The 27,240-nt window shown below is 40.0% G+C and overlaps 1 protein-coding gene across 7 annotated transcripts in view; it reads left to right on the top strand.

Annotated features, from left to right (window-relative positions):
- The window catches only part of ZBTB20 (zinc finger and BTB domain containing 20), a 485,842-nt gene that overhangs the window by 328,940 nt on the left and 129,662 nt on the right, over window positions 1–27,240 (top strand). For all 7 annotated transcript variants that reach the window (XM_042788414.1, XM_042788415.1, XM_042788416.1 and 4 more), the window contains one exon: window positions 14,855–14,909. The gene's annotated coding sequence lies outside the window, so the exon portion shown is untranslated. The remainder of the gene's footprint in view (window positions 1–14,854; window positions 14,910–27,240) is intronic.

Genomic DNA, 27,240 nt, shown 5'->3' with positions numbered 1-27,240 from the left:
TACTCCTGAAGTCAGCAGAAAGTATTTCCTAACTGACTGCTTGCACGATGTTGAATATACATCCATTTGGTTTCTACTTTCGGATCATAATAATATAAACAGGAAAACTACATTTTGAATTCATTAAGTTCTTCCTCCGCTGTTTATAAAAGATAAAAACTTCTCTCTCCTTTTTTTTTCATAAGGATTGATTGGTGTCATGTACATATTCGTTCACTTCTGTTTATGCAAGATAATAAGAGTATTAACATGGAGGTGGAATAATGGTGTTTATAATTCCATCACCACTGTTTACATAAGATAAAAACAGTTAAAAAAAAAAAAAAAAACAAAAAAAAAGAAAAATAATGAGAGAACATTTGCTGTTATGTACATATATTATTTTTTTCCACTTCTGTTTCTAAAGAATGTGAAAGAAAAAAAAGTGTAGCAAGTTGAAGAGGAGTTGATTCTGTTTATAATATTTCTGTTGTGTTTACCTAAGATAAATTAATTTAGAATTGATGTAATGAGTAGCTTGGGAGAAGAGGATTGGGGTAAGAGAGGGACTGGTGGGGTTGTGCCTGATACTCGTAGTACATTGTAATCCTTTCCTTTATTAAGAAACATGAAAGTTGGGTACTGAATCTTTCTAGTGGGAATACGATACTACCAGTGAGGTGGGGGACGCATGACGCTGTCATACCAGCTAATACAGCGGCCGCTACCAGCGGGGTCGGAGGCTTTCTCCGGGGAGGGGACTCTGAGAACAGAGGGGATACTACAATAGTCTGAAAAGATCTCATGAACGTTAAACCCCTTGATATCATTGTCCATGGACTTAGTCCAGTAATTGTGTGCCTGTATGACTCTGTTTTGTTCTGCAGCTTTGAAGTCTAATCCTAATTCCTTCAGGGAGAGAGGCTTGTAAAATGTCTGCATTTCAGAGAGGCAGAGGAGTACTACCTTTGATGCAAGCTCTATTGTCAGTCCTGCGCAGTGCTTCTGATTCACCCCTGCTCCTACCCTGTGCGCGGGCATATGGACAGATGAGGAAGGCTGGCAGATGTGGATGATTCTGTGGGATGAGCACCAATGCACTGTTTCTCAGTGTCAACCAGAAAGGCCATTTATACCTAATAAAAGAACAACTGTGTGGACATTAACGCGCGCACACACGACAAGTCCATGAGTATTCGCTTACTTTTACAAATGAGTTTGCTCCGGCTGCAGTCACGCCCTTCATGTGTTTGCTTTGCGCAAACATTCGAGCAGGCAGGCTTTACTCTACTGAAAGCAAACGTCCCACTTTAAAAATCACATGCTCGTGTGCTTTCAGGTAGTAAACTATCAGCTTACGTATGTATTTACCCTGTAAGCGGTAAGTGCTGCGAGGGAAGGCTTTGCACATGTTTCTCGCCTCCCTTGTGCAGTCAAAGGAATCAGCCCAGGAGTTGGCCTGACCTTCTGCAAATGGCGATGGACATACACATACGACTAGCTTAAGTAAAAACACTGAGAGAAAATCAAACAGCGTCCCTAACCAGGAAGCTATAGGGTACCAGTAAATCTAGTATTGCGTCAAACGTGCTTTTTGTCGTGCAAAAGAAGTCACTGTCTTTTATAATTCCATAGTAACATTTCTTTTCCCTCTAATCCTGAATGAATCCAAATCCCAGTGATGTCTTCATCTCTTCTTCCCAATTCTTTCTTCAGCTTAATAAAGTGTCCCTACAAAGCAAGCCATTTAAGCACATGCATAAGTCCATTTCTGTTAAATAAAACCTGAAGTAAAGGTTAGATTTTAATTACATGCTTAAGTCCCATTGCATTCACATGTTTGAAGTTAAGCACAAACTTGAGTACGTGGTTTGGGGGCTCAAGGGTTTAACATTAATCCAGTCAGGAGGTAAAGAAAATACTGTATGTCTGTTGTGTGACGTGGTCTATTGCATTGCTTGATCCCACCTATGTACCCCTGTTTCAAATGTCAAGTACTTGAAGCAGACTGTATATGCTTAGTGAACAGCATTGCCCGAGGTAGGTGAAAAAAATAGGCTTCATTGAAAGAAAATTGCAGGCTGCTGGTGGACCTTCCAAAAGCAGACAAGGACATGAATTAGCCAAGTAAATGATTCCTTGAAAATTTCTCTCTACTAATTGCCAGCCCCTGCTTCCCTTAGTGCTGACATGGAAGTGGATGCAAAGAGCAGGGTAGATCTGTCAGCAAGCTGGGAAGGAGTTTAAAGGAGCTTCAATCAGAAACTTTTGTTTCTTCGATGAATATAAATTGTCATGAGTACAAAATGTCATTTCCTGAAGCGAAGGCCACTCTCATCCCTATCTCGGAGCATTCCAACATACAATAATATGTGTCTTAATTATGGCGTTTCAGCACAAAAGGCACAGAAATTTCACTTTTCAGAGTTGTATAATCAAGTTGCTCCACCTTGCTATTAGGCATGAATGACAGTCAGTGCTCCAGGGAAGCCTGAAATTGAAAGAGCAGCGGGTGGGGAGCAGTGGGTCAGGATGGGTATGCATTTAGGAGAGCTGTGTGGGGAGTCCAGAACTAGAATAGCGGGAAGTGCTGTAAATTGGATTGAACACGTTGCTAGTGGACAGGGTGAAAGATTATACAGCATTTGTCTGTGTGACCGTAATGAGCTTTTTTCCCATAAAAGATTTGGGGAGAAAGTACTGCGTATGAATAGGGTCCCTTTAAGAAGCACTTTTAAAAGAGCTCATTTTCGATTCCAGTCATGTATATGCCTCAGCAAGACTGTAGCCAGATGCTTGTAGATCTGAAGAAAACAGCCCAACCCTTTTCTTATCATCTACCAGAGATGACAGACTTTTAAAACTCAATGGCACTTTCGATAACTTCTAACAAGAACTGGGACTTGCCTGGCTCCATTTGTCTGGTCAAGGCTGTATTTCGGTGATTTATCCCATGGAGATTTTCAGCAGAACCTTACACTTAATGTCTAAATTAATGATATTCCTTCCTTTTTGCCATGACAAAAACCACTCTGCACTATATACGTTATGCTAAAGTTTTTGTCATGGACATATTCTTTAAAAGCTTTTTCAGCTTCATCATTTTGACAAGCTGATTCCATTAAATCCTTCTCAGTGATCATTTTCGTATGGTGTGGATGGGGGATGTTGTTTGCTTGTGTGGTTTCCCCTTCTTTGAAGCTAGAAAGCAGTGATCATCTGCCAGGTTACATGGTATATCTTACCACTGACCTGTCCCCAGGAAAACATATTTTGAGGAAACACATGTGTTTTCTGTATAGCTCGCTGAGCAAATAGAGTCTGCTCATTAGTCTAGTCCATAACTTTTCTTCAGAGCTCTTTTAGGATGTGCGTATGAGCTTAGCTCTTAAAGCATGTAGGTTGGTCTGCTAGTATCCATATGCATTAAAAAGCTCTGGATACAGAACACTGTCTCCTCAATATTTTTCACCGTTTCACCTGCACTGAAATGGAAATTGTTGAGTGTTCTAAAAAAGGAAACCCGCTAGTTGTTCTCAAATCCATGGTTAACTCAAAATCCTCCAGTGACGGTTCACCAGTATGGTGATACCTTTTCCAGATTTCTTATACTATTGGAGGTACCAAAGGAGTCTGGGCAAACATTGTTGGCTCTGATGCTGCCATGCTGGCAACTGCTAGGTACTGGCAATAAAAGCTAGAGCTGACAAATGATAGAGTTGATGATGAAAGAAAAGGATTCTTAATTTTAAAATACATCCCCTCATAACATACCTTCTGAGGAAGTGAGTTAATCTGTTTTATGGCATGAGGAAACTAAGATTTTGTGACTAAAGCAGATAGGAGTCTGAGGGGAACCAGATCCCACAAAACCTGCCTTTGTCTTCAAGGAATGCTTTTTATTTGCCATTGCTACAAATGAATGTGGTGTAGAGCTACCTCTTTGCTTTATTCTTATTGAAGCCAGTAGTTTTTCATGCTGACCTCGGTGATGTGCATGGCCACTGGTCTTTTTGGGATAACTGTCAGAGCAGAACAGCATTGCATACAGCCTGCTTTTACGTAAAAAGAGAACCAAAATCTATTGCAGTAGGCTACTAAGAGTATCGAAGCATCTCAGATTCCTTAATTTATTTATCTGTACCACAAATCAAAAGCAAATTTTAAAGCGCTTTTTGCTTTTTTTTTTTTTTTTTGACACCTGCTATTAACTACACCATCCTGCCTCTTCCAGAGCATTTCCACAGATACTCATATTTCACAAGCTTACAGCTTTCTGAACCCCAAGACTGAATAGTTGGTTATCTCAGCTTCCTATCTTACGTGGACTTTATCTTCCTCATTTAAAATGGCAAAAGCAGTGTCTGCATGCACAGACCATTATCCTGGTTGTGTTGTTAAAGTTACTGTAGTGCTGACTTTATTTTCTGTAACAGTTCTGAACAAAATGTTTCCCTTTGAAAGGTCTCAGACCTCTATCCTCCCAACTCCTAATCACTGTAATAACCAACCTCAAGGAGTCATTAGTGAAGACTCAAAAAATATCCAGTAACAAGTCAGCAATGAAGAAATTGGCATCGTTTATCTCTTTGATTCATGTTCTTGTGCAAGTAATGGGTTGCAAAATAAAGCTAGCATTGCTCTCATGCTATACAGTATCCCTTGGATCTGAGCCTTTCCTCCCCCACCTGCTCGTCTCCCGAACATGGAATATAATTCTGCAATCACTTACAAGACAGGGTGTCTCTACAGAAGTGACATGTTCCTAGACTATAATGCCAGTTTATTATGCTGCTTCTTAAACTGACTCACCTATAAACGTCTTTTTGACCACTGTAACTTGTTGCATTTTTAGATGAGCTGAGAAAATGGTATAATGATTATATTTAGATTCAACCCATAAAGAAGGGTTTACTTCTCTGAAGTGAAGGGATGCAGCAAACTATGTAAACTGGGTTTGGATAAGTTCTTGGAATTGTTTGCTTTTGGTTTTGTCTTTGTGAAATGGACACTTATGCTTTGCAGGAAAGCTGATAAATAGCATAAACTATGGCTCACCACTAAGAGACTTTGTAAAATCTCTGTGTCTGCTGTTTGGTTTGGCTTCAGCAATCAAAGGGATTGGCTTTTCTTCTCTGAAAGGAGCATGCAGGTTTCTTTAAGGATTTTTCTTTTCATTTGATGTGGTTCAGGCTCTAAACTGGGCATCAAAAGATGTGAGTTCATTTCACAGTTCTGCTTTAGTATTGATCAGCTTCAAGATCAGTTTAGCTTTCTCTTTCCTTTTTTCATTCCATAAAATGAGAATAAGGACAATTCTCCCTATAAAGAAAAAGGTAATGTTCAGCTCATTGGTGCTTTGTTTGGTTCTTTTATAAATAAAACTCTTGAGACTATGTATGTTGAACTCCACAGCTTCAAGGCATGTTAGTTTCTCTCTGGAAGAGCTCTATTGATAGTTTTGGGAAGAACTGGAAAACCGGGAAGTTTGGTATTATTTCTACTTGTCGACTGGATCAGCAAATGAAATTGTCAGGCTAAGATAGCCTGAGATGGTTTGGTTGTTCACGAGAGGCGGATCAGGGCCAGAACAGAGTGTCATTTCAGAGAGTGACGCCTACTAGAAAAGTTGCTAGCAACTTACAGTGTAGTTTCTTTTATATTATGTCTGACTGGGGCATACACATTTTCGCTTCAATTACATTTTACAGTAATTTGGTCCAACCAACTACCCTGTGTAGTCCTCTATCTGTATTATCAAAAGAGTACTCCAGTTCAGATTGAAGAGTTGGTGAAAAATTATCATATAAGTTAACCGGCTGTTGCACAACTTCAACTCCCTTCCTTCAGCATCACATTGGTGGTGAGGGTCATGGAGGGAGGCATGTCGAAGTTAAATTGATAAAACAAGGAATGAAGAGGGGAGGTGGTTTGGATATATTAACAGTAAAACTTCAAATTAGGGACAAGATCCTATAAAACAGCATCAGATTTTGGTGATAAGAGGGATCAGGTTTGCTGATAAGAGACTGCATTCTCGCCTTTTCAGCCATGCATCCCATTGCTAAAAGAGCAATGAAAAATTTAATTCCCCTGAAACTCGATTTTCAGGACACGTGTCACAAAACAGCATACTATAGAGTACACTGTCATACTGAATATAAAATGGAGAGTATTGTTCCCAGAAGCCATTTTAGTGGATATTTATAAGGTAGTTTTGATTTATTTTAAGCATAGAGTGAAAAGAAACAGGTGAAAAATAAACTCCAAAGTATTGATTATGGCCTTTTAGGGAAAAAAAAAAAAAAAAAAAAAAAAAAAGTTTGTTCACCTACTGGAAAACTTAGAAAAACCACATACTTAACCTGTCTTTGTAGACACTGAGGGCTTAACATTGCATACAGTGGTGCAGCTGCATAACCCTGGTGACTTCAGTGGGTCTGCAGGGGTTTAAAGGCAAGTGAAATTATTCTGTAATGCTTTTAGTCTCATTCCAAGTGTTGCATATTGTCACAAGAGCACAGTTCATGTTTGAAGCAGTACAAATTGTAAAAAACAGAGCACAAACCATATGGTACCTTACCTTTAAAAGGTTTACTGCTCTCGTGTATGTTATCTGTCAGGTTAGCATTTTCCTATAGGTCTTCATATAGTCGCATTGTGATTTCTCTACTAGATAGGCAATCAGGAAAACATTCTGACATTGTCTTTAAATGATTGTGACTGTGGATTTGCTGTGCTTACACTTTTCCCCAATGATCTTGCTCCTACTTTGCTCCTGATTTAACAGACACCCTCATATTCCAGTCCTAAAACCTGCAGCTCTGACCAAAGCGAGCAAGCTGGATTTTTAAAGCCCAATATAACCCCAGCCTGGTGCTTGCCAGAGCTCTGCTTGTACACTTTGCCCCCCAGCACCATGGATGGTGCGGACCCCCCCATCCCTCTGCAGTCCTCCAGTTCCCTTGCAGCTGAGGCCTGGCAGTGACCCCACTCCAGCCCACGCTGTTCCCCCAGCCTCATGGTGCTCACAAACTCAGTTAGTGCCCTTTAGTTCTGATCTGCAGTGCCTTCAGTGAAAGATGATGGATCAGAGTACTTATGTCCCAAATTGAATGTTAGTCAGATGTTAAAAAGAAAGAAATGTTATGGAGAGTCAGCACATATCACTTTGGAAGTAAATTATGTGAAGTACACTGAAGTGTCATGGCTCTTGGGACCACATATGATCCAAAGACACTGTTTAGAGAAGCGATCACAACACCACTAGATTTATCAGATCATCCTGGAGGAGCATTAATACCCAGAAAGAAAATAGCAATTAGCAATAGAAAGCTTCCAACCAATAGCTCAAACTCATTTTCCAGGGCCACTTCCTCACATCAGTAACTTATTTGTATGTGTCACTAGGTTTTATAGCAATTATCTCCTTATTAATATTAGACAAACTTCACTAATTGCTATTATTAATACAGATGCTTTTAGTTCCTAGAAGTATACTTTCTTAGCTTAACACTTCGCTTACTTTAAGTTTAGTCTGTTTAAATAGTTCACTATTATTTGATTGTACTTTCTCATGCTGCGTAGTCCGGTTTTAGCACTGCTGAATTCAGGACAGGTACTTGAGAGGGTGCAAGGAATGTGGACTGTGCACTGGAGCTGCAAACCTCAGAGCAAGGAAGCAGAAGATACACTTCTCTGCTCATCCAGCTTGAATAGGGAGAGCATGACTTGATGTGGCCATGGTATAAGGCAGCAGATCTGACTTGTGAGCTGCCAGTTCAACCACACAGCCTCAGAACAGAAAATTCACCTACAGGCATGAGCAGAGCCAAGACCTAATTTTTAGGGTATGATCCTGAAAGACAGCCAGAACATTTAAATATATATATATATATATATAAGCTTGTATACTTAGGTAGGTATGTTTTCTGTTTTGTTCTATTTAAGGTTTCAAAGCTGATTCCCAAGTGCCAAGAGTAGACAACACAAAATATTTTATAAAATGGAAATGCCCAAAACTGTTTATGGACCACAAAGACAACTCATCTGATCAGCAGCTGACTTCTTTTTTCCCTCTTTTCCAAGAGTGAACAGGGACCAGGCTGTAAGATGGACGGGACCAACCCAGTCATGTTGCAACCACTATCGTTTCCAGTGCCGTTTTTGCTCCTTCACTGTCTCCTGATGGGAGCGCTCACAGCCACGCCGTGAGGGAAGGGCATCAGGGGCGTTAGAAAGGTGACAGGCAGGAGCAAGCAGCTGAGCTTTGGGCGGTCAGAAGTAGGCCGTGTGTGTTATTTTGGCAGCTTCTGCCCCTTCCCAGGTCTTCTGTTTCCCAGAATTAGTCCCCCAGCACCCACGAAGCACTGGCTGCCTTGTCCATGTACCCCTCGGGGTGGTGGGGGACAGCAGGGAAGGGGCAGCGCGGTGGCACTGGAAGGGGGGCAGTGGTGGGCAGCCTCCTTCTGTCAGTAGGCTGAGCTGCGTGAGGCTGCGGTGGCCAAGTACCTGCAAACAAAACATCCCGGTTTCACGTATTTTTACAAATTCCTCAAAGGCGTAGTCAGTGGTTGGAGTTACGGAAAGTTAAAAGTAGTACTTTTTCAGGCCATCTTTAAGCCAAGATGCTTTGCTCAAAATGCCACATTTAGATTATAAAACAAGGATCTATTTAAACTTCTTTTTGTTTTCACTTTTTGCTAGTTTTGCTCTCACCCTGAGCCCCATAACTGCTGCTGAAACTGTAATGTGCTGTTGCTTCCAGAGGGCCCTCCTGCTCCTCTTGTAAAAATGTTTTCCTCAGAGGTGCTTTGTATAGAGACTTTTCTTGACTGAAGTTCTTCTTAGGGAGCTGGAGACCTCCGATGGATGTTAATTAGAGTTCAGTTTGCAGATGTAAAAGATTCCTTTTCTTATTTCATCTATCTCATTGTTTTCACTGAGAACAGCTGGTAAGACTTATTTTGGGCTCAGTTACCTGTGGAATGAGTCAGCGCCTTGACTTGACGTCTTTTTGAATTAACTTACACATACATGAAAGTCCAAATTTTGACTGGATTAATTTCTTTTGTCTTATCAAAACATAATGTTATCCAGCCTTCCTGGCAAGAAGAGTGTACTGAAAAATCTATTCCATCGAGACTTTCCTTTTGTATTTTCTAGCTAAGGGTCTGTGAAGTTTCTGGTTTATAAAAGCATTTTTGTGTGTGTGCACGTGTAACACACATTTAAAGTCTCCTTTTCCCAGTACATATTTCTTAATTTGAAAAAGACAAGGCTAACATTTTAGCTATTCTTAATTGAAAGTAATAAAAAAGTCTCCTTTTACTACACTTTCTGGTCCAAATTTAACAATGATACTAAATAGTTACTTATATACTTATTAAAGTATAGTTATATCATAAATTGTTTACAATATGTGGTAAGGTAAACTGCAGGGCTTTCTGTCTTCAAGATTGAGAGAGGAAAAAAGTCAGTTACCTTTTCTGTTATCTTCTGTGGACTGTAGCTGCTAAACAAACTGTCTTTGGAAAATGAGTGATGGAAATATTATTGGTAAATTTTGTTTCAGAATTGTTCTCAAGTCATCATTGCATTCTCTACAGAACCACAATTTGCCTGCTTATTTCATTAAAAAGAGCGTCTGCACCTGTAGTTGAGTAGATTTTTTTCAAATTCTTTAATGACGCATAACCAAAGTACATGTGTAAGTGCATTCCAATGTATACAGATATACATTAATTCTAATGTTCGTACAAAAACTCCTTGTCATTTTTCAAAGATAATTTTATTTTGAGTATTCAGTATCATAGGCTAAGAGTTGATATGTGGCCATGTAACTGGGCCTCAAGCTGATTTTGTGGTATCCTCTCCTGTTTGTGCTTTCTCCCTCACTGCAATAAGCTGCCAGTTGTAAAACCATGTCCTCAGTTCATCACTTTCCTAGCACTAACTCAACCGAGTGATGTTCATTTCCTTTCTTGTTAGATAGAGCAGCCAGCCCTTCTCTTCAGTCTTGTATGAATAAATGAATCCACAAGCCCAAGGGTGGGCTGTGGAGCTGTCCCTCTTCTCCTGGACACAAAGAGGTAAAGATGCAGAGGAAGAAGAGGAACCTGCCCCCTTACCCTTTGAGAAGACTTGGTTGCTTTGAAAGGGAGCAGGGTTGGGCTTCTGCAGAGGTCAGGATCTGCAGAAGCACTATCATCTGATCGGCCTTTTGCACCATTCCTGTGCTGCGGCACGCTGTTCGAGGAGGTGTCATTATCGGTCCCCAAGCAGACACCGTTAAAAAAAGGAAAAGGAGAGCTCGTAGGTCATTTTCCTCTGTATGTTACCATTTTGCTTTTCCTGATGTGGTTCCTTACCTCGTGTGTGACATCTGTGGCTAAGGCATTGTCATATTTCTGGTATGCTAACATAACATTTGACTGCCTTCCTCTGCATTCTTGTAATTAACTCCTAATATTAAAGCAGTTTCCATCTCTGGATTCCTCAGCAAGCTGATTGAAAGGCAGTTTAATTGCACAGTATTGCCAAGAAATGTGTTAGGTGATTGCGGGCTGTAGTGAGAGTCAATGTGAAGGTAATAGGAGATATCACAGGGACTAAGATTTTTCTGGCCATTAGCAGAGGTGACTTCAAAAAGCAAATGATAATTAGTATAGGTTTCACTGAACCAAGTTTCTATCTGTTGCTAGTCACTGGATTTTCAGCTGCTCTCCTATTAAAGATTTGCATGCATTTTCCTGGATTCTCGATGGAAAGAACACTTAGGGGAAAAGGGTATAAATCAACAAATAACAATGTAACCTCCAGAAATATAAATCTATGTAGATTAATCCGTGTTTCCTAAATTGCATACTAGATTGTAATTCAATCAAAGGGTAGGGGTCTTGTGACGTTTATGAACATTTATGGGTAGTATGAGCGCTCAGATTAAATGTCAAACCTGGTATTCAGTTTAGAATCACGTATTATTGTTGTTCATTAATATATAAAAACAACAATTATATCCACTAAAATCCTCAATTTAATTTTGCTGTAATCTGTCTCTGCTGTGTCAGAGATGCAGTGCAGGCTCTTTGCCCCCTCAGACCATTTACAGGGCTCCACTGAATTTCAGCCAAGTCTCCTCTTTCACCGTGTTCCCCCAGCATGGCAGTGTCTCTGTTTGGCCCCCTCTGAACTGAGAAATTCTCTAGTAAATTATTTTCTTTATCTGCCACTGGGATTAAATTCTAGTTTAGATACTGAGCAGGTTTAGTGCATCCAGAAGGAGAGAGGTGACAAGACTGCATCTTAGATCCAATTCGCCAAGTAGATTACATATGATAAAGCTGTGCCCTTCACTGTTTCAGTACTGGTAAAGGGTGAAAATGTTTTGAGGCAAGACCGGTCAGTTTAGGATTATCTGAATCTGTTGCCAGTCCTCCCTGCTTAAAGCAGTTCATAATTTGCCTGCTTCTTGCAAGTGTAGGGGCTGAAGAAATAACATTTCTCACCTTGGTAGTGCATTACATCAGAGAGATCCTAAATCACTTTGCAAAAATGAAGCAGAATTGCTGTCCCAATTTACTTCTAAGAAAAAGGCACTTGAAGCAGGTTAACTCAAGCCATTTAGTGAATAAATTGTAAGAAGCATCTGAATGCCAATTGCAAAAATTACTTTGGCACTTAAGATGTTAATTTCGTTGAACGTGCTTAAGCTAACAAAGGTAAAATACTCTCAAATCCCCGGGTGGTTTACAGCCAGAATTTCACTATTTTCAATGGAATTTGATGTGAATGCCTAAGTCACTTTTGAAAATTGTAGTTAGCTTCATAAATCGATTACCTGCTTATAAAATGTAACTCATATGAGTGGATTTCACCATCTTAACTGCCCATAAATAGCTATTTTTCAGTGTTTAGGAACCTTATTCTCATTAAACTCAAGGGAAAGACAGATTCCTAAATAACTTTAACATTTAGGCCTTGTTTGTCTCTTAGTCTTTGTGATTTAAATGGAATTTATTCATGTAGCAAAGAAAGAGAAAGTGGGCAGAATCTGGCCGCAGTGAGCAAGAGCAGGTTTAAGATTAGCACTGGCCATTCTGTCCAATGGCTGAAACAGCTTCCAAGTAATAATGATTAATTAACGCTAGGCATTCAATATTAAAAAGATCAGTGGATTCCCTTTGTCTACCCCACCAAATAGAGCCATACTGGGTTGAAAACAAGTGACAGAGACTGGTAATTATTCTGCTTGTAATATGGAGACCTAGGGAAAATGGTCAGCGTTCTTAGACTTCATTTTTTAATGTTATTATATAATAGTATATCTTGAAGAAATCTGCTGTGTTAATCTAATGTAATTAGGTTAAGCATGTCTCTAGTGACAAACAGCACCGTATGATAAAAAGTTTCACCCCAGCATTTTAATGGTTCAGGTTCTGCTCATGGTTTCAATTAAGTCAGCGCGACTGCACAGGGCAGTGAGAACAGGATTTGGCCCACTTCTCTCCCACATACGTATTCTGCAGTTATCTAACCTGGAATGAATCATAGTTTCCTCAGACACATCTTGTTTTTCCAATACTTTACATGGAAAGTTTTGTTTTCATGTATTTTCTTTTGAACAAAACTGGTAATCAAGTGTCCAGACCAATTGCAATCATTTAAAAAATTATGGTGTTTCAGTTCTGGTGATTTGCCAGATTCCAGTTTGCAGTTTCTAGTGTATTGTGCCTGTCTAAAATTACCCTACAGTTTTAATTAGGTATGACAATCTTGTTCGCTTCTTATAGCAAATTCCACAGTAATGTTGGTGTAAGTCATTACTCAGCACCTCCAGACTCTCAGGCCATAATTTGTAGAATTCTTTGGCACCCATGTCATCAAAGTTGCTTGATGCTTTCCCTTAAGAAAACTTGTTTTATGTTGCTTATAATGGAGCCAAACTCTAACCACTCAGCCTAAAATTTTCCATTTGTGTTTGACCATGATGCATGCGTCCTGATTTATCTTTTTACCTTTTTTTTTTTCTTTTTTTGGGGGGTTGGGTTTTTTTTTTTTGTTTTTTTTTTTTTTTGTTAACTTTGGGGCTCCACGTCATATTCTTTGGCTTAGACCTCTTGTCTCAGCTTCTTCCATGGTGTGCAGCTTACTGCCCCATCTGCCCAAAACCCTGAAATACTTACCAGCTTGCAGATGCTAACAGTCCTTCACATATAGTCTTTCTCAGATGAGTCTGTGGACTTCATGGTTAAATCTTCAGGAGGTATATAAAAGGAAAATAAGGGATATGTGCTTAGCAAAGGAGTTTTTTTACCACTAGGACAACTTCCCTGTTAAAATCCATCAGAGTAATGGATTCCTGAAAGTAAGGTAAATAGTGACCTGCTCTCCGCTAACTTCATCCTGCCCTTCCTTTCATCTTTTGGCACTTCAGCTTTCCAGTCTGGGCAGAATCCATCCTATCATCTGTCTCATGCAAATTTTCCTTACATGTGGGAGCAGTCGGCTTCTTTAAAGAGAAATTTGCTGTTAAACAGAGCCTCTCTAGGTAGCCTATAAGCATCTTGTTTGCTGCCCTGCAGTTTTTATAGTTCTCTCTGCAACTTGTTCAATTTCTTCCACCTGCGTTGCAGGTGACCAACCACTAGATATGCACACATGCTTTCTCTCACACTCTACAATGCCCATAATTCCCACAAATAACAGCTAAAATTCTGACCAAATTTTCTGCCTGCCCTCCCTCTTTCTCTACTGTGACAGCTCCTCACTTTTTCTTCACTATCTCAACTTAAGTTTGCATTTCTCTGAATATTTTTAATCGATTTGAGGAATGATAGAGTTAATCTCTCCCTGTAACTGGACAGGAAATAGTAGGTGAGGGCCATGTCTTGACTGAAGTACTGGAGTACACCACATGGATCTCATGGTCTTTGTCCACTGTGCTCCTGGTCCCCCGATAGCAAACTTTTGGAGAGCACTATCTGGTCTGGTTACCTGACTTTCTTTCAGGTTGGTAAAGGGAAGCGGAGACAGAACTGATTTGTAGCTTTGAACATTTAGGCAGCATCTGCCTTTTTTTTCTGTGTACAACACGAATGTATCTTGCTTGTTACAATCCAGAGCATCAGGCTTTGATTCATTTTGTCTATTGCTTCATCCCAGGTTAATATGTTTTGGAAAATGTATTTGCAATAAAGCTTAGAAACTCCATAGTAGACTTGGGAAACTAGAACCTTAGTCTACCAAAAGTTTGCAATCCTTTAGCCATTCCACTGTCATGTAGCCATTTTTTTTTTCATAGGGGTCTCAGGGTAACAAATCTGTCAAGTCCAAAAGATACTGTGTTGACAGAAGGAACTAAGATAACCCGGTTTTTCTGTGCAGCTATCAGCCGTAAGTAAGCATCCTCAGCCCTGATAACATGCCTAAGCTTTCTTCAGTGAATGTCAGGATCAAGAAGGCAAGTTCTGTTGCAGAGGCCTGTATCATCTGGCATGACTGCTAAGAAGGATGCAATTCAAATATGGCAATGTTTATGTGATAGGAGCATTTGTCCATAGGAGCCACAAGCCTATTTCACGGAGTCTGTTGAACAGCCACCAAAGGATATTTAGTCTCTGCTGGTTTGGAATTACCCCAGGACTGAAAGCTCCTCAGCCCTTACCAGTTTTCTCAACTATATAGTTTTGGGGTCAAGTAATTTAAAAACTTCCAAGATTTATGCAGTTTGTGAATTTAAAACACTGTTTTCTCTCCCTCTCCTGTGGGAGCTGATATCATCTGTGACTCTCCTCAATTCCTGGTTTATATTGGTAATGTTTAGTGTCTTTATTGTCACTTAATTTCCTTTTCTCTTTCTCCCTTTTCTTCTCAGATCACTCACGATCAGTTTGTGGCCTTCCTCTGAAGGAACCTTTCCTGTCTCTTGTGTAAGTATTTATACCAAACATTTTATACTTTTCATTGATGAGAGCTGTGCATTTTGTTCAAGTTCCATCCAAGTCAGGCCGGAACCCTTGTGAACTTCTCTGTTGCTCCCTATGGCCACAGGACTCAGTACTGAGTTTTCATTCAAATGCAGCACTCTGGGATTTTAATGCAGTGTCAGTTTATGGGACTTGGACTTAGTTCAGTGACACTGAATGATCCGGAGTTTATATGGGCATTTCTGGATGGCAATATGGAAGATTTCTGTTATATTTGAGGATATACATGATGTAATGGGCGTTATGCTGTTGTGCTCTGATTCAGAATCAAACTTACAGTGTTCCATGCTGTGCAAGCATAAAACAAGTATAGAAAACAGTCAACTAGCATGTCAACCTGTCCTTGCTTGAAATATGACCTTGTGGCGTGGGACCCTTTCTTACCTAGTCCTGTGTGCTCTCCTACCTAACCCTGACCTGCTCTTCTCATCTGGGTAGACTAAATACGCTGTATTCTCTTTGACATTTAACAGTATCAGGAATAGGAATCTGTTAGTGGTTTCTTTGGAAGATGTTATATAGGATTCTTTTCTCACCTGGTCTTGTTCACTTGAGTTTGGCTGCTGCTATGATAGGTTGTCAATTTGGTGACCATTTAATTCAAGTAAATACTGTATTATTCCAGATAACTGTAGGTTTTAGACGTAGAACAGGAAGAATTAAAATTTTTATGGTTTAAGTGTTGCTTTTTCTTGTTTTGGGGGGATAGAGGATGGAACCTGTGGGAGAGTTTGTTTGTTATCATTTGGGTTTTAATTTTGCCAAGTTCTGACACCTGACAGTTTTGTGTATTTGGAACAAAAGTTTGCATTTTTCTGGGGTTCCTTCATACATATTGGCAGTGAAACCTAGTATTTTAAAAACAATGAAGCTCCTTGTTGTGATATAAAGGGAATATAGCACTACCACTTCATAATATTTACTATAGTTAAGTAAAGACAGACCAAAGTTTTCCAAATGTCCACCAGCATTTTAAGCCACTGTTTTGGGATGTCCAAGATGGAGCTATTTAGTGAATGCCAAAAATATTGAGGGCTCTTAAATTTAGGTTGAGAACTCCATGTCCGAATATGCCTAGACTTTGTGTTACTTTAGATCTCCATTTTGCAATTTAAATTCATGTCTCCTACCCATTCAGAGAGGAAAGTGGATGGCTGTTAAAGTGCTGTCTGGAATTTATAAAAAAAAAAAAAAAAAAAAAAAAAAAAAGCATAGCATAGCAAGAAAAATAGCTCTTTCATATTTGGGAGAGGAATTAAACCTGCAAATTTATGTTCAAGTTGTGTTTTGATTGTTGGAATTTCTTCAAAGGGATGCTAAAGTGCAAATGGACATTTGTAATTTTTTCAGGTGCATGCTGAAACAATCAAAGAGCTTTCTTTTCCTGATACTAGACCTAAAATATGTGACTTTAACATTTGAAGTAGACTCACTACTTTTGCGGTGCAGAAAAAAACAGCACACCTCTTTCTCCCTTCCCCTGTGGGCAGAAACACGAGATATGCTGCAGTGGCTGCAAAAGGTGGTATGACAGTGCCAGCTACCAAGGAGATGTATCTGAGCTGACCTATCATGCCTATGGTGTCCCCATATTTCTTTCCTTTCCCCTTTGCCTTTCATTATAAGGTGTCCCAAATCTGTAATTTACAATGTGCTGTTCCAGTTTTGTTCTGATATATTTGCTACAAATAAGTAGGAGTCTATGCGCATGCATAGCTCCCCGTGGCGGTGTCAGGCCCGTGAGACGAGGGGAGCAGAGGCCCCCACAGAATGCAACATGGCTTACGTCTAATGTGACATTTATTTGACTCAGAAAGGCAATTGATTAAAGCCTCATCAGACCTTTGCCATCATGTATTATGTATTTATCCAGCAGGGGCGGTTCATAACGGCCCCTGACAAATCCTATTATTTTTGTTGCAGAACTTCATAATATTGATAAAAAGTGTTAATGATACTCAGGGACATGAAGCGCACACTGCTTATGTTAACACTTCCTGCAGCAGCGGAAAAATCATTTCTGTCTGTGGCAGGGAACATGTGCCTTCGACATTTGCACAAAGGCACCAGTTTATCATTGTTCTACCTCGGCAGCTCAAGGCGGTTGAGGTGGATGCAGCAAGCTGGCTTCATGGTAGGTCGGCATGTGGAAACCCAGAGCTGAAATCCCCCTCCAACAGCACTTTGCTGTGTGACCGTGCATAAGTCATTTCCTGCCTGTCTGCTTTTGTTTCTTGACCTGTAAAAATAGTCATACACTTTCTTGCTTCTTTAAGTCGGGCTTATTCCACAGCCAAGGGCTTCTTTGCGCTCCTCAGTTCACAATTTAGCAAGCTCTGTAGGAGTCTCACTTTATTTCAGGCATGTGGATAAAGTTTGTATTGTTTGTACTGGTTCTGTCCTTTGTCTCAGGAAGATAGGTCCTTCAGGCCACTGATACTCAGAATTCTTATCTGTAACAGAAAAAGTAGAATTGGAACATCTTTATATTAGAAGCTGTTAATGGCACCTGTCAAGCACGTTTCTGATCTGGAGATAAAAGCTGATTTCTTTGGCCGTCTGCGTCAGTATCCAGCGCTAGGCTCTCTTCTCCTATCCCTACCCACGGCTTGCCAATGATTCAGTCTTCTTCCTCCTTCTCCCCCAGGTTACACACGTGTCTCTCTGACTATATGGCATCAAGGTTTTGGAGGTAGAAGGATTTAATGGATCTCGCTACCAAATGGTATTCCCATTTAAGAGGAATAAAATTAATCTCTGCTCTGCTTGAGTTCCCTCAGGAGTTTGAGAGAAGCAGGTGGATTCTTTGTCAAAAATTGACCTTTCATGGAATAAGAATCTTCCAACCAGTCTTGATCCTTTCTATTGTATTGTCAACAGTGTGTAACAGTATCGATAAAACTAAGGTGCTTTACAATAAGACAGGTAGCTACAGTAGGATAAATAGTTACAGTAGGACACTTACTACCTGTTCAGGTGGCACCCATGCAATATTGAAGAGTTATCTGCTGTTAGCTTTGGTAAGTGCAAATCAGAAATGCACCTAAGTGATCCAGATACAAAGAAGTAGCAGGACATGTTAACCTAATTCCATGAACATCTGTCCATTTCCTTGGTTTCTGATGTAACTGAGTTGTGTTGAACACCAGCATCATTCCTATTAGATTCAGCACTGATTCTAATTCTTGTTATTTGACATCCTGTTAAAAAAAAAAAAAAAAAAAGTGTCATTTATTCCTCAGCCTCATGAAGACATATTCGGTCAAGTAATGATGACCTAAGGGAAGCTGAGCAGCATCTTACTGATCTCATCATAGTTATGAGAACTATCCATCATGTGGTCAGTGATTTGTATGTCAAAAGACACCCAGCAGTATTCCAGCCTGCCAGTTGCCAGTTTCTGAGAATACGTATTCACTTTATCGGACATGATGATGCTCAAATAGTCTTTAATATCTATGTATGTGTCCCGGCTGCTGGTACTTATTCACCACCAAACTGTCATCTGTTAGCACTCTGAACCATCTTCATGAAATAGCAACTAATTAGCACCGTCTGAATCCCTTTATTTGGTTAGTGTGCTTAGTATTGCTTTGCAGATGAGGAACAGCAACAGTGATTGCTACATCAGGAGCAGGGAGGAGGCATCTTTTCTCAGGTTTCTGAAGAAGCTTTCCATTACTTCAGAGGAGGATAATAACCTCCAGGTCAAGCTTATTCATGAATCAAAAATGAACATTTGCAAAATGCCAAATAAGTCTAGATGTAGTAAGCCTTATGTTTACAACATCTTTCAAGAGTTAGCATTTTTCAAGAATTTTCGTATTGAATATAATAAATACACATGTAAATTGTCCAGAAGAATCAGTTGATCTGCTTCTGAAAATAAGTAGTTGTTGGAAGGGAACGGTCACCTACACAACAATCTGAGACAGGAAAGGGATATTATTTCCCCAGCTTTTATGTGTCTCCTGAAGGAAGGGCATGTTCCAAAAAAGAGAACAACATGGGCAGAGGCCCTTTATTTGGCATTTGCAAATGAGAGAAATGGTGAAACAGGCTCAAAATAGCAGTGAAGCAGAAGTTCTGCTCTGATGTGTGTATAGAAATCGAACTGTGTAACTGGGTATGCACCTCGGGATGAAAGTTCTTGAAAAAGTGCCACAACTTTAAGCTTTATTCTTTATCTGAAGACATAACCATCAAATGGACTTAAGCAGTAGATTTCCGTGAAAAAGAAAAAAAAAAATCTCATTTAAAACAAATCTGAAAAAGTTCATGATTTTGTTCTAAAACACCTTTAATAAAAATAAACCCAATATCCAGAAAACCAGAGAAGTAGCCAGATTAAAAAAAAGGGCAAAACTTGATACTAGTTTTTCACTCAAGCATTAGTTTAAGTGTTAACGCTCAAATTATTTAACAAAAAATAATGACTGCCTATGGCTGTGAAGTTGATGTGTGGATTACAACAGAGGCATATATGCAGCCTGCTTTCTAATTGCAATACCTACAAGATATCCACTGACGTTGGATGAGATTGAATTTAAGATTGGCCAGCGTGACAGCTGAAAATGTCACACCTTTCTGCCATTATGCTTACTAGCGATCTTTTTGTTCTGGGTTATTTTTCCATCTAATTAGCGTAATATAATGTATTAAGTGTTAGCTTTTTTTCAAATATAACATTACAGCAGAACAAAAAAAAAAAAAAAAAAGGTTTTAAACTAGACGGTTCTTGGAGCATAATATTTTATATTTAGCTAGAAAAAAGAAAAGGACAGAAAGAAAATGCAGTTGTTCCATGTGCTTTTACCCCACACTGGCATAATTTAATACATTTGGATGGAAAAGACCACCTTGCTGAATCAGTAGCAGCATTTCCTACAGCAGTTTGGACACCAACCATCAAAATATTAAGACAGTCCAGTTTGTTAGGTCTGAAATCACTGTGCAAAATGGCACAACTACAGAGTGTAGCAGAGTTTTTCAGAATATTGCCTTTGCAGTTATGGTAGATTATCTTCCAACTTTGGCAAGCACATTGCTATTCTAGTTATAGCTCCAAATATCTCTCTTTTCTGAAATGTACCGTCAGTCCTTCTCGTTATGCAGAAATCCTCTTTGATGCACCCTGCTTCAACTTTATGTTGTATGCCTGTCTCCATAAAATGTACACACCAGATATAAGGCAAAGATGGTACCAAGAGCAAGTAGCCCTGGAGGAGTGGTTACTATAAAACTGGATATCCAGAAATAGGTCATTTCCCAAAAGTCACCTCTTGATCAAAAGATCATAGATTTGCCTATTGAAACTGCACCGAAATACAAATACTCACGAAATCTACATGCCAGACAACATCTCTATATTCATCCTGAATGTCCTATGTGTAGGACACCAGGATTGAAAATGAGCTTGTAAGAGTATCTCCTCCACCTCCTTTTTCTCTCTGCCTCTCCCACTTAAAAAACAAATGAAAGCCATCTGCCGTGTGGTTTAGCTGTGTGCCATTACACAGGTGTACATGCCAAACCATGATTAGTCTTCAGGCCATGCTTCATGAAGGCTGTTTTACCTCTTGGTGGGAATGGGAGCTCTTAGACATAAAAGATTCACAGTGTATTAAGAAGTAATGTTTTCTTCCTCTGAAGATCTTGTTCACCGCTGCTTCTTTCCATTATTTTGGATAATGTCATGCTGAATATGGTTCACAAATTCAGCCCCCCAGGTAATATTTTCATTTCGTATGTTTGCATGACCAAAATATTAGATTTTTGCACACCACCAAAAGTAAATGCTTTTGGATTTGAATAGATCTCACTCTCTCCCATTCCATCATACTGAGTTTTAAGTTTAATAGAATAGCTGTATCAGTTTTCTGAATGCTGTTTTCTAATGTCTTAGCTTCTTAAGCATACGCTAAACAGCTTGATTTTTCAGAGACAAAATTGGAATCCCAACATCAAATAGCATACAATTTAAAGGTATTCATGCTTTACCCAATTGCCAAAGTAAGGATCAGTTGGAACATTTGGATCTGGATGTGTGTTTAAATTTCATATTCATCTGTGTTCACTTATCCTGGATGTCTGTAAAAGGGATTAATTGAATTTCACTTTTCGCAGTAAATCTACTTTTACATAAAAGACAAAAATTAATGTGTTACATTCTGGATGCTCTGCAATATGCACTGAAGGTTGTGAAAGAAACCTACTATGTGTGATCAGCATATAACCAGCCCCAAAGAATGATGTGTTTCAGAAACTGTTTTTCAGTTTTTACACCGAACAAATCCTTCAAGTTTTGGTTTTTAGTGCAAATTTCTTGCATGAATGTCCGTGCATGCTTAGCGTGGTCTGGTTGCGACACTAAATATTTAAATTTTGCCACAGAAGACTAAAACAGAAATGCAGCTTTTCTTTCAGTGAACTTTAATGGAAAGGTAACAATTTTAGTCACTGAATTACCTGTCGACTGAGACATGCCTCAGGGAAGATTGTCAAAAATCCTGGGTTTTTTCTTCACTTGTTGGAAGTATGCTGGCAGATCATTTCTTTTGGAGCCTGAAAATCAGTCTTACATTTGATACCTTCTACTGTGACTTCTGTGGCACTGTCTCCACCTTCCATCCTGGCATGGCTGTGTTCTGATGCGTGTCATCCTGGTACATGCAGCGTGCCAGTGCAACATCATTGCCTTGCTAGTGGCCAGCCCACTTTGTCCCATTGAAGAAATTCACAAAATGTCATAGCCTGAATGGATCAAGAAAAGCAGGTAACATATTCAGGGAGAAGCAACGCTTTTGTAAGTCCTTCTGTTCACCAAGTCTTTCTCCTCTGCATCTTATTGCAGCAGCATTTTGTTGGGAGGCAGGGTCCAGCATTCAGACGAGATGTAAAGGCATTCAGCAAGCAGATTTGGAGATGAATGGGCATCCTGTTCTGGGAATAAGAATATTTTAAAAGCACAGAAGTGAACTAGATATTTAATTCAACTGTACAAGTAAACTGCTGTTGTAACATCTTTGAACTACTGAGTTGTAGCATCTTTGAGCTTCCCACAGGACAGAACCATGGAAATAACACGCAAAAATTACTGGTGAATGAGGCCTAAATGTTGTTAATGAGCAATTTATTGAAGTTGATTGATCCTTTTATGGCTGTTAAACATGCTCCCACTTTTTCCTACTCTATGCCCCCTTCCTTTGAGGGGCATCATAAAGAAATGTTAGCTCCCACCCTCCCCCAAATCTTATTAGTTAGAAAATGCTATTTTGTTTATCAAAAAAATTGTGGAAATGTAGCCTTCACCTTGCCCAATAATTCTTTTTCCACCGCTGCCCCGTGTCCCCTTCAGGTAAGCATTTGCTCACCTTATAGTCCTTTTACAAATCTTCATCTTAACTCATAATTTCCCTTGTGATACTGTATCAAATGCAGTATGATAGATTACATTTCCTTTGTCTGGATAATCAGCTATCATATCAAAGTACGTTATCAGGTTAGTCTACCACAATCTACCTTTGGCAAACTCGTGTTGTATTTTATCCCATTTTCCATTTACCTATGTGTCTCTTTCATTATTTTTCCTTCAACATTTGCTGCACTTATGCTACTGAAGCTCTTGATGTTACATCAACATCTAAGAGGTGTAAGTGAGATCAGAATCAGTTTCAATATGCTGTAGCACGGCCTTGCAAAAGCCTATTCATTCTCATGCCTACAAAGTGTTAAGTTCCCATCCAGCAGACAAATAAAATAGCGTTTTTTACTTTTCATTGTCATTATAGCAAAGGGCAGGTGAGCTGATTTTGAGCCTTGGCTGGTAAATGTTTGCAATGATTTGCAAAAGGGTTTCTAGAGATAGAATCAGAGACATCTACCTGCACATGAGAGTGCTTGGGCACTTGCATTAGCAAAACCTTAATGTATGTATCAGTAATGAAAATCTTAATTAAGAACGCTGCATCATTGTCCATGAACACTCTTTCTTTCTCTGTGTGTGAAGTCCTTTGTGTATTGCAGCATCTACCTGGTCCAGACAGACAGAGCCCTTGAAGAGTGAGTCTGGCAGATCTTCTCTTGATTATTAACAACTAGCAAACGGCAAACTCTTACTCTTCTTTTGTCTCGACACTGATGTTCAGAATAGTAGAGCATACAGCATAACTTACAGGTTGTTTTGATTTTTTTTTCTATTGCTTTTTCCACTTCATTATATTGTTGGTGGATTTCAAAATTCAGTAGCATTGATTAGAACAGAATTATGTAGCTTAGAGTTGCCAAAATTGGCACAGACACCTATTTAACCAGTAGTATATCTTTTCCTTTAGAAACAATACTCTTGCCTGGGCCATGTTCTGTATGCACAAAAAGTATGCTAATGGGATGTGAAGACTGAGATTTTAATCTCCCTAAACTCAGGAAATTTAGAGTTAAGGTTCCCACAGCAACCTTACCTCTGCCCTTTGTTTACAATAGGGTCTCTTACTGTATGATCCCTAGCTGTGGGCTTACCAAGGCAAGTAGTACAGAGAGAAGACGGTGTGATGGGTAGGAACCGATGAGTTTTTTCTCTGTGATTGTATTCCAGTGACATTTTGTTTGTAGAGCACCGCCTACATGTTTGATGTGATTTGAAACACATTCAGAAAACCTCTCAAAGTAATGGACATAAAACAGAGTTACTGGTGTACAAATAAAAGCACGGATAGTGTAAGGTAAGGAAGAGTGTATGCATACACACACACATTTCTATGTGTGAGAGCCCATCAGAATTGTATCTTTTGCTTTCAGATGAGTCAGGCTGTCTTCTCAGATTCACTGTCATGTCACTGATGTTGATAGTGTCTGTGGACTCACACCTGCACGGTAGGAGGATATGTCCCAGGAAAGGTGAGAGCAGGAGGTGCTGCTGTTTTCTTTGCATGAGAAGCAGCTGTGGAGCCTCTTCCTGTCTGTACCGATCAGCTCAGTTGAGCCCTGTATAGAAATCTACACATGCAGTGACTTTCCTTTTACAGAAGTGTCGCATCTTTAAAAAGAGTTCCTCCAGCCTGACAGAAGAGTTCTGGCTAAGGCCAGTGGTTCGTGCAAGGTATAAAAGCCACGTATGCCTTTATGTCATGCTACAGAAAAATAGTTCCAAAACCCGTGTAATCCAATAATCAGTCTTACTGCAGCTCCTGTTTCAGCCACCATTATTATTCTCAAAACCAACACTTACTCCACTAAGACATCAAACCCAAAAATATTGCAGATTAAATGAAGTGTTTAAATTAAGTAAATGGCTGATTCTTACCTGCTTGGTATCATGTCATTGCATTTCTATCTAGGCAGAATATAAGTGAGGAATCATCTCCAGTCTGATTTGGTGCAATTCTATACCAAAATGCAAAGATGCAATAATTAAAACTGTAGAAGTATGCAATGTCAAACTGAATTCAGAATCTTTATAGAAAGCTGTGGCCATCACAGTGGAGCAGCGCGTGTGGTGGGCAAGGGGGAAGGATACGGTTGTCATCGTCCCACCTTAAGTGCCAGTTCCAAGGTTTTTTTTAGAGAGTGCATAATCATAGGTCTGAACTAGTAGTTGAAGCATGATCTTGAGAGCAGACTGTGCCAGCTACGCGTTTGCTGACCTTATTGCCAGCCATTAGCCCACCAACTTGAGCCACCCGCCAGCAGACAGGGCTGATGAGTGCGTGGGTCCAGCCATTGCCGGTGTCTGTGGAGTGTGTGAAGCCAAGCTGGGTCTTGTGAAATCACCAGGCTAGAGCTTTAGCTGTGCTCCTCAAGCGTGCACCTGCATATGCAGAGGGCCCCGTAGCCAGGTCTGAGTCTGCTCCCAGTGCAAGCAGTGTCCCCCAGTCCTCCCTGTTACAGCTCAGTCACAGACTGCAAGAATAGTACCTTTTTTTTTTTCTTTGTTTGTTTCTTTTTTTGCTGGTCATTTACACAGTTGAGTGTCTACAGTTAGAAAACTGTAGCTCAGTGTCTGGGAGAATCTTTAAGAAAGGAAAGATGTTTTAATACAGTAATAACCTTGTTGTTTCAAAACTAAATGGTTCCAAACATGGCAGTGCTGCTCCTTCTCTTCCAGGACTATGTACGTGTCAAGTTTGATGTTTTAAAACAAAGCTGTGTTATAATTATACAAGCGTGTTTAAGAAAAAAAGGCTTATGGAAAACTTAACAGCTGGAAACTGTTTTTTACATACTTGGATGACTCAAAAACAGCTGAATGGGTTGTTGCAAAGCTTTACCAAAAATGTAATTTCTGGATTGAGATGAGGCATGAGAAATATCTGCTGAAAAGGTAACAGTTTCAGAAAGGTATAAGCAAATATAGACAGAGATTATTTAATTCATCGACTTCCACAGTATAGTTGTTAAAGTAATGTTATAAAAATAAAATAACTCATATTTATGTAGTTTTTCAAAGATTTCAAAGATCTGTACTAGACTTTAAGGAACTGAGCTTTGTAGCTGTGAGGTAACCAAATAGTAATATTTATATTTCATTGGGATATCACATGCTCAAACAGGAAAAGAAAGGCCTGGAGAAAGGCACAGGGCTTGCCAGAGCTGACGCGAAGACGCCCAGGTTTAGCACCCGTGCCTCGGGACTGCTCCGCTCGGGCGCGCTCGGCGTCGGGGCGCTCCCGGCTCCCCTCTCTCTCCGACTCCGACAAACAAATAGCTTGGGGCACAGCCGCCGTGCGGGCGGAGAGCCTCGCTAGCACGCATGCGCCGGGCTCGGGTACCCAGCTCCCTTCTTTCTGTCTCCCGCTTCATTCCCAAAGGCAAAGCCTGCAATTCTGCCTACTGTGATCGTGAAGTTTGACTATATACAAGTATCGCCCCCAGTTTCAAGCGTGCTCACGCTCCTCCTTCTCCCCCAGTGCTGCCGAGGGCTGTCGAGGTGAGAGAGCTGTCACCGGAGACCTATTCTGGGGTCTTATTCAGGGCATGGTCCAATCTATAACTTGGTAATAACAGTCACTTTACTGTTTGAAACCTTAGTCAGTGAATAAATACAGTTTTACTGCTGCTTAGTTTGGATGTTGAGCTGTATTGGAGGAAACTGCTCTTCTTTCATACTGAATTTTGTTTCAGGGTGGTGTGTGTGAAAAATAACACAAATAGGAGTATTTTTGGATGATCGTACTGAACAGTCAGCAAGAAGAAAAATACAGTATGGTGAAGGGAAATCTGTTTGTAGTAAAAGCAATATGAGCTTGCGGTTTGCTAACGGGACCGATACATGAATTTTCACTTTAACCCTAGCCATGGAACTCCCTCTGATGCTGAGGAAATCACTTGATCTACTGTCGTTGCACCTCAGTTTTTTCTTCTTTATATTAGTGGCAATCATGACCCAGCTCACCAGAACACCGTTCCTCGTGAAGTTCAGTTATTATCAGAGGTTTTGTAGAGATGCTTTTCTAACCTAACAAGCCCACTCCTTGTCAACGTTCAGAGTGCCATTGTCTTACTTCCCCGATCAAACAGGCTTTTATGGCTTTTACTCTTTTTAGCTCAGCAGAACCACCGATTCTGGGAGGGAAAGCAAGACTCAGCGCTGCCTTGTGCATTATGCAGGAGAGTTTCAGTAGCAACCCCAGGTTAAGAATTCAGTGCTGGTATTTCAGTGGGACATAAATATCATTTCATTTTCTAAGCACAGCTGATCTGAGCTCCCTGAAAAAAGGTAATCATGAGACAGACTTCAGCTTGCCATTTCTGCAGGCGCATTCGCAGTAGCCCCAGATTTAGTTAGCTTTAATCTGTGCACCCAAACTATGAATTCACATGAAGAAAAAACTTGAATTTAGCCAGGTAGGAACACCTAACTCCACAAATCCCCTCGGCACAGCAGGGGGCCATCGAGCTTTCCTCAGCTTTTCTAAGGCTTTGTCTGTGTGCCCTACATATTGACCATCATGCTCATAAAGGCCCTCAGTTTTGTTTTCCCTTTAGCATTTCCCCTTTGAGGCATCTAGTGTTGCCAGTGGTTCTCACAAGAAGCTGTCCTTGTACTCCTGCCAAAACCAGAATCACTAGCCTTTAACTGGGCATTAGAAGGAAATGATGCTCTTGTCATTTTGCTAGCAGCATCACTTTCTCAGCTCCACAAATACTTTTCTGATTCAAAACTTCTCCACTGTTGCGTTTAAGTGGTTTGAGATTCTCATACCTAAAACAATACAAATGCTGAGCGGTGTTGTTATGCACCTCTCTCCTTCTATGTATGTATCCTATGCACCAGATA

Source organism: Tyto alba, unplaced genomic scaffold (genome assembly GCF_018691265.1).
Source record: "Tyto alba isolate M040663 unplaced genomic scaffold, T.alba_DEE_v4.0 Super-Scaffold_14, whole genome shotgun sequence".
Taxonomy (NCBI): domain Eukaryota; kingdom Metazoa; phylum Chordata; class Aves; order Strigiformes; family Tytonidae; genus Tyto; species Tyto alba.
Note: the sequence above shows the minus strand (reverse complement) of the source record. Positions and strands in the feature narration are given on the sequence as shown.